This window comes from Podarcis raffonei, chromosome 5 (assembly GCF_027172205.1).
Source record: "Podarcis raffonei isolate rPodRaf1 chromosome 5, rPodRaf1.pri, whole genome shotgun sequence".
Taxonomy (NCBI): Eukaryota; Metazoa; Chordata; class Lepidosauria; order Squamata; family Lacertidae; genus Podarcis; species Podarcis raffonei.
Window position 1 is genome coordinate 37501551 of NC_070606.1, and position 8384 is coordinate 37509934.

Below are 8384 nucleotides of genomic sequence, written 5' to 3' on the forward strand. Positions count from 1 at the left end.
CCTGAAGCCAACTCACTGTAGAACACATCTTTTGGGAATCCTGCCATCTTCCATTCTTCATAAGAGCATATAATTCTTCACTTGAAGAATGTCTTTGGGGGAAACCACCAAAGAGGAATTCAAACAAATAACCAGCACGTGTAGACACAAAGTCAGAAAAGCTAAAGCACAGAATGAACTCAGGCTTGCTAGAGAGGTTAAAAGCAACAAAAAAGGCTTTTATGGGTATGTTCGTAGCAAAAGGAAGAACAAAGAAACAGTGGGGTCACTCAGAGGAGAAGATGGTGAAATGCAAACAGGGGACACAGAAAGGGCTGAACCCCTCAATGCCTTCTTTGCCTCAGTCTTCTCCGATAAAGAAAACAATGCCCGACCTGAAGAATTTGGAGCAAATGATTCAGCAGAGGAAACACAGCCCAGAATAACTAAGGAGATAGTACAAGAATACTTGGCTAGTCTAGATGTATTCAAGTCTCCAGGGCCAGATGAACTGCATCCAAGAGTATTAAAAGAACTGGCAGATGTGATTTCAGAACCACTGGCAGTCCTCTTTGAGAATTCCTGGAGAACAGGCGAAGTCCCGGCAGACTGGAGGAGGGCAAATGTTGTCCCTATTTTCAAAAAGGGGAAAAGAGAGGACCCAAATAATTACCGCCCAGTCAGTCTGACATCAATACCAGGGAAGATTCTGGAGCAGATCATTAAGCAAACAGTCTGTGAGCACCTGGAAAGGAATGCTGTGATCACCAATAGTCAGCATGGATTTCTGAAAAATAAGTCATGTCAGACTAACCTGATCTCGTTTTTTGACAGAATTACAAGCCTGGTAGATGAAGGGAACGCAGTGGATGTAGCCTACCTTGATTTCAGCAAGGCATTTGACAAGGTGCCCCATGATATTCTTGTAAAGAAGCTGGTAAAATGCGGTCTTGACTATGCTACCACTCAGTGGATTTGTAACTGGCTGACTGACCGAACCCAAAGGGTGCTCATCAATGGTTCCTCTTCATCCTGGAGAAGAGTGACTAGTGGGGTGCCACAGGGTTCTGTCTTGGGCCCGGTCTTATTCAACATCTTTATCAACGACTTGGATGATGGACTCAAGGGCATCCTGATCAAATTTGCAGATGACACCAAACTGGGAGGGGTGGCTAACACCCCAGAGGACAGGAACACACTTCAAAACGACCTTGACAGATTAGAGAACTGGGCCAAAACAAACAAGATGAATTTTAACAGGGAGAAATGTAAAGTATTGCACTTGGGCAAAAAAAATGAGAGGCACAAATACAAGATGGGTGACACCTGGCTTGAGAGCACTACATGTGAAAAGGATCTAGGAGTCTTGGTTGACCACAAACTTGACATGAGCCAACAGTGTGACGCGGCAGCTAAAAAAGCCAATGCAATTCTGGGCTGCATCAATAGGAGTATAGCATCTAGATCAAGGGAAGTAATAGTACCACTGTATTCTGCTCTGGTCAGACCTCACCTGGAGTACTGTGTCCAGTTCTGGGCACCACAGTTCAAGAAGGACATTGACAAACTGGAACGTGTCCAGAGGAGGGCAACCAAAATGGTCAAAGGCCTGGAAACGATGCCTTATGAGGAACGGCTAAGGGAGCTGGGCATGTTTAGCCTGGAGAAGAGGAGGTTAAGGGGTGATATGATAGCCATGTTCAAATATATAAAAGGATGTCACATAGAGGAGGGAGAAAGGTTGTTTTCTGCTGCTCCAGAGAAGCGGACACGGAGCAATGGATCCAAACTACAAGAAAGAAGATTCCACCTAAACATTAGGAAGAACTTCCTGACAGTAAGAGCTGTTCGACAGTGGAATTTGCTGCCAAGGAGTGTGGTGGAGTCTCCTTCTTTGGAGGTCTTTAAGCAGAGGCTTGACAACCATATGTCAGGAGTGCTCTGATGGTGTTTCCTGCTTGGCAGGGGGTTGGACTCGATGGCCCTTGTGGTCTCTTCCAACTCTATGATTCTATGATTCTATGATTCTATGATTCTATGTATGCTGTTTGTTTGTTTAAAGAAACAACTACCAATTATATTTATTTGGAAATTTATTTTTATACCTGCATACCTTGTATTTTCAGGGCACTGTTCAATGTTGAAACAGAAGAGAAAGAGGATGGCAGATTAATCATCCTAAAAGGAAGACCATAATGAAGTTTAGAAAGCTCCCTCTACCTGAATTGCCAGATCATCCTACAGTACCACAATTGATCCTAAACAGAGAAGAGGTTCATGGCAAGCCGCATTTAGGAAGAGACAACTCCAGATGGCTCAAAGAAACAAGCCAATTTCCAATACCTCTCTATAAAAACACTCAAATTCTCACGGGCAGAGGAAATACAGATCCATATCCTTCACTGTCACAAGTCCACGACATGTGCCATATGTCGTCAAAGAAGTCCTGCACCTCTTTATCAGCCTGTTCTCATGAATATGATCAGCCATTTAAAGCTGAAAACTATACACAAAACTTATTTTTAACATAACTGAGGATTTAGGTGCTACCTGAGCCCAGTGAAGCATGGTCTGGACTGATGTCCCAGCTGGACTGTGAGAAAAATATACCGTATTTTTTGCTCCATAAGACACACTTTTTTCCTCCTAAAAAGTAAGGGGAAATGTGTGCGCATCTTATGGAGCGAGTGCAGGCTGCGCAGCTATCGCTGAAGCCAGCAGAGCAAGAGCTGTGCAGCACCTCTTGTTCTGCTGGCTTCCCAGTTCCTTCTCCCGCTTCGCTGAAGAGGCGCTGTGCAGCTATCACTGAAGCCAGAACAGCAAGAGCGAGAGCTGTGCAGCTTGCTCTGGCTTTTCAGGGAAGTGTGATATTCAAGGGCAGAGAACTTTCCTGGCACCTGTCTCCCCCTGCTGGAACTATGAGCCTTCTGTTGTAGCCCAGCCTATTTCTGCTGTTGTGTTGTTGTGCTGACAGTGGTTCCCAACCCCTGACCACCTGAATATCGCTCAGGGTCTCGGTGGGCTACAAAATTACTTTTCTGCCTTTTGTTGAATAATTGCAATATACCGTACTAGAGCACAGATTGGTAACCCTTTCGGACTTGCTTAGGGGAAAAAAGAAGAAAACATGTTGTAAGCTGTCTTGAGCATTTGTATTTGGATGGCAGGAATAGTATTGTGAAATTAGATAGATAGATAGACGGGTGATAGATAGAGAGATAGATAGAGAGATAGATAGAGAGATAGACAGATAGATAGATGATAGCATAGGTAGAGTGAATAGTTGTAAAATCCAGCACTTGTTGCCAAATATGCCTTAACTAAAGCAAATACAACACAAAAAGATAAATAGCTTACAATATTCATGGCAGCTTCTGGATCCAGGTGTTTTCTTCTTGGAAGTGTTTTTGAAGTAACAAGGGCTTGGACCAAACCTGCCCCTCTTATGAGGAACCACATCCTTGATCTGTGTGGAAACAAATCCATCTTTTAGCACAAATATACAAGACTGGTCCTCCACACAGCTAGATTAAACCAACTGTCAAAAAGATGCACTGAAAGCTATATTATATTTCACAGAAAGAAATGGCAGATAACATGGCTTACATAGCTTGCAACTAACTGTTCGTCAAGAACAGACAGTGCTTTCCTGGATGGGGGTGGGGGAACCCCAGCCAGTTCTCTCCAGTTAATATGATTAGTTTGGCCTTACCCAATTTCCAGCAGCATCTGGAGGACCAAAGACTTGACCCCCCCCCCGTGTTGTTAAGCATTCAATAGTGGCTGAAATTGCATAGGTTTAGTAGCAAATGTGGTAGCTTCAGCTTTTGGAAACTGGAGCTCACTTTGCTTGGATATGTGACTTAAGTTGGAATGTGGTGGAGAGGGGCACGTATGATGCCTTGAGCTCTTTCTAGGAAAGGTGTGATAAAATGGAAAGATTTAAAAAAATAAGGCTACGCACATTTGCTTGAGAGCAAGCTCTGCTGAATGATGAAAGTTATTTTTGACCAAACTGTTGAGACACATTTCAACTTCAAGCAGTAACTATTGTCCAACAAAGCTCAAAGCTTCCAATATTATTATTTTTATGGCTGCCATGCACTGTGTTGCCTAACCATCAAGTTCTTACAGTTGTGACAACAGCTATTATCCATGTCACATGGGTTTAGAACCTGTTTTAAGCAGCATTTATGTAATCTGTTGGTAACACATTTCTGGAAAGTAGCAGAAGAGTCCCATGATGACACACTGAAGTTTTAACAGACCTATTTTAAATGCTATATTATTTATTGATGCATCAATAAAAGGGAGGGGGAGAATGAATTCAGTTGTTCAAGGCTGTGATTCTATGCTCAGTTATTCAGGAATAAGCCCCATTAAGACACAGAGGGACTCACTTCGGAGTAGATGTGTGAAGGATTGTGCCATTTACATTAAAAAGTCAAACTGTCCTCCAATCAAATAATTGTCTAGTAACTGTCCTCCAATCAAATAATTTTATTGTCTAGTAACTGTCCTCCAATCAAATAATTTTATTATTTATACGCCCACCCATCTGGCTGGGTTGCCCCAGCAACTCCGGGTGGCTTCCAACACATAAAAGCATAATGAAACACTTAAAAAAAAATTGGTTGCTATAAAATAAAGTTTCCCCTTAAAGTGGTGAGATTTTCATTTCTACAAGGCTGCAATTGCAGGCCACATTACAAACTGAATGGGTCTGGCTTCTGACTGAGGATGGTTACAACTGCAAGGTGACTTCACCCCACCTGCCCGGCAGTCATCGGAGTAGACATGGTTAGGATTGTAGTGGGAGATTTGGGAAACCCCACGCCCCCCTTCCTCCCCACCCACCCCCGACCCCGATATTTGCCTCCGGCCTTGACACTACTCTGGCAGCAAATCCAAGCCCATGAAACCGAAGGAGACTTACTCTTGCGCAAAACTGCCGCGGGAGCCCTCAGAAGCTCGCTCGCTCTCTCCCCTCGGTTTCTCGCCTCCTCCGCAAGCAGCGCTCCCTCCCAGCCCTCCCGCCCGAGAAGCTCCTCCCGCTCGGCTCCTCCGCCCCTCCGCTCCGGAGGAGAGAGAGAGAGAAGCCACTTCATTCCCGCTGCTCGTGTCGGCAGCACCAGACTGAAACGCCCCGTCGGAGCGCATTTCCGCTTGGCGGCTGCAGCTCCATGAAGACCCAAGCTGCCCCAGGGAAAAGGGAAGCTGCTCGCGACGCAGGCAGGGACAGGCGGCGCTGCCACTCGGGCTCCTTCAGGGGCGGGTGGCTTTTCCATGCGCCCCGGGGAGACGGCCTCTCACGAGCACCTCCGCGCAGCGGCGTAGCTAGCTGCTCGGGGGCCCGGGGCGGCGCGCGCGTCCTGCAGCCAGGGGCGAGTGCCATGGGGGGGGCGAGCCATGGCAGGGCGCGCTGCGTGGAGCCTCGCTGCAGCCTCCCCTGGGCATGGCTCAGGCACGCTGCAGGCACCGAGGTGTGGCGCCCAGTGCCCCCCGCCTCGCCTAGCTACCAGTGGCATAGGAAGGGGTGCGCGGTGGGTGCGGGGCTGAAAGGACAGACGAGGCTCCAGCAACCACCCCCATCGCCAAGTCCGCCGGTCCTGCAATCCCTTGCACGCTGACTTGGAAGTACAGTGGTACCTCGGGTTACATACTTCAGGTTACAGACTCCGCTAACCCAGAAATAGTACCTCGGGTTAAGAACTTTGCTTCAGGATGAGAACAGAAATCGTGCTCCGGCGGCGCGGCAGCAGCAGGAGGCCCCATTAGCTAAAGTGGTGCTTCAGGTTAAGAACAGTTTCAGGCTAAGAACGGACCTCCGGAACGAATTAAGTACGTAACCAGAGGTACCACTGTAAGTCCCGTGGCTTTCGATGACCCTTATTCCCCGCTCAGTTTGCATTGGATTGTGTATTACAACGTGCTGCTTTCATGAATGAGATCCTGTCAGCATAGAACACCTGCGGCGGAAGATCAGCGCTACTTCCCCATTTGCTACGAGGCCAAGCTCAAGGTATCACTCTTAGTACTGTATACTGTATAAAGCCCGTCACAGCTAGGGAGCAGTTTACTTCCAGGATTGCCTTTCCCCATATTGTATATGCCCACTCCAGCAGTTTGATCTATTGAACCAGCCCTGTTGCATTTTACAGGTACCCCATAATACCAGTTCTGCACGTATGGAACCATAGAATTGTACAGTGGAACCCACAAAGGAACCCACAAGGCATTGGTCTTCTCCCTAAACATACAGATTTATTTCCCCCCCCCCCACACACACACACAAGCAATGTTGCGAAACTGGCTAGATATTTGTATTCTTGCTTTCAAACATTAGGGAAAGGTTGGGGCAGCTTCTCTCTTTTTTGATACATGTTACAAAAGCAGTGTCTCCCAGCTAAAAATGTTACGGACCAGTTACAAAGTATCACTGGTAAGTGACAATGCACCATCTTGTGGCAGAAAACAGCATCAACTTGCTTTAAATTGTAGCTTGCTCCAGAAATGCTTCCAAATTAAAGCAGAAAGGACAGCATTAAGAATTCCCATCTAGGATTTTCTGAACTTCAGACTTTGCATATTCAATCACAATGAAAGCTACTTCTGGGGTACTTCCGCCCTTTTTTCAAATTCACCTGCCTGCCACCCTATGTCTGCTGGTACCACTCTTTCTATTGGATCACTGCTGGGGTGGCTAAGGGAAGGCCTGTGAGTATAAACAGGTTTGTGGCCTCAGATAGGAACACCTGTTAACACCATATAGCATTATTTTAAGTGTTGTGTGTACACTTGTGTGTCTGTTGTGGCAGAGCAGTGCCTCTACAATGCGAAGCAGCAATACCACTGAACGGTCACTGATAAACTAGAATTATGAGGTAAATATTATGCATTGGTTTGTGGGGATGGGAGAGAGTAGGGGTCTATTGTTTCAGACAGACAACAGGAAGCAGACTCTGAAGGCACAGTACTACCTATAAGGGTATTCTGTTATCCAAAATCCTTGTTCTGAATTTTCAGGCATTTCTGCCATGATTGAGCATTCTTACGGACTTTCCAGTCAACTATTTTAAAATAAGCTCATAGAAATTCCACCAGGGATCTCTGCTTTCTGCAACACAAGTAATTTCCTTCCACTATCCAATCTTGTTTGGATAAGACAGGGGTCCTTCATATGTACAATTTTTGTGATTAAAAGCCTTCATTAGAAAGATCTTTTCAGAGTATAATACTTGCATCTGTGGGAACAACACATGGAGACCACTTTTAGTTTCAGTTATATTTTTATTCAATGCTGTCATTTCCTCCCAAAAAAGCTTAGACAAACATGAGACACAGTCCATGGGTTTCCCAGAGTGATTTCTTCAACAAAGTTTAATATTTGCAACTATGCTTCCTTGTTTTTGTTATTAAAATATTAATTTGCACCCAAAGCAGAAAATGGCATATAATAGTAAGGTAAAAAAGCGGGCATAACTACAAGTATCAGTTTTCATATTTAGGGGAAGTGGTTAGAATGTCTTAATATTGCACATAAAATGTAGAACTGATATTTGCTGATTTTACAAAACAACCCAAAGTAAAAAGTATTTTTATTTTTTAAAAAAAACTTTATTAAAGCATTATGAATAATGTTAACTTGTCAGATCCCCATTTCCATCTGTTAATTACAGTTCAGTGCAAAAGTTAGAAAAATTAAGAGAATCAGAGCATAGACACAATATAATTGAGCATCTTTGGTAGTCAGTCTATGCACTGCCGTTCATTTCATCTCTGCAGTAAAAAAACACGTCTCCAAGTTGCAAACTGAACTTTGCTTTATAAAATCCAAACCATTCCTTTTAATCATTCTTTATGGATCTGTGAAGTTGCAAAAAGAGTCATTTTCCATATAAGCTAGTTCTGAATTTAGTTAATAAAAATATTTCATGCCATCTCAATTCTGAATTCATCTCACAGTTTGAACATATATTTTCACAACACTTCTTTGATATAGAAAAAAGCTCCATAGGGTCTGAAATATCAAGGAGGTAGGTAGTATCAGACCTTTCACTGAGGCTTGGCCTGTGAAACATCAGCCATAGGAAGCTACCTTGCTCTGAGGATGCATTCAGACATGGGGTTTATTGTATTAGTTTTACTGGTTATAATGCTAAGTGCTTCTGTCCCGATCACTAACATTCCTTTTATACTGTAGCACCTGTTGCATTTTAGAACTTGGGCTTTTTGATCAATATGCTGCCATGTTGTGCTAATTTAAATGGTGGTTAAAGAACTATATGCTGGGATAGCGCCCCAAATTTTGTCAATACAAAACTCCAGCGATTTTCCAAATTAAGACAATTGCAAATTATTATTATTATTTCCTGGAGAGAATTAGCATTGGGCATGAGTCCTAA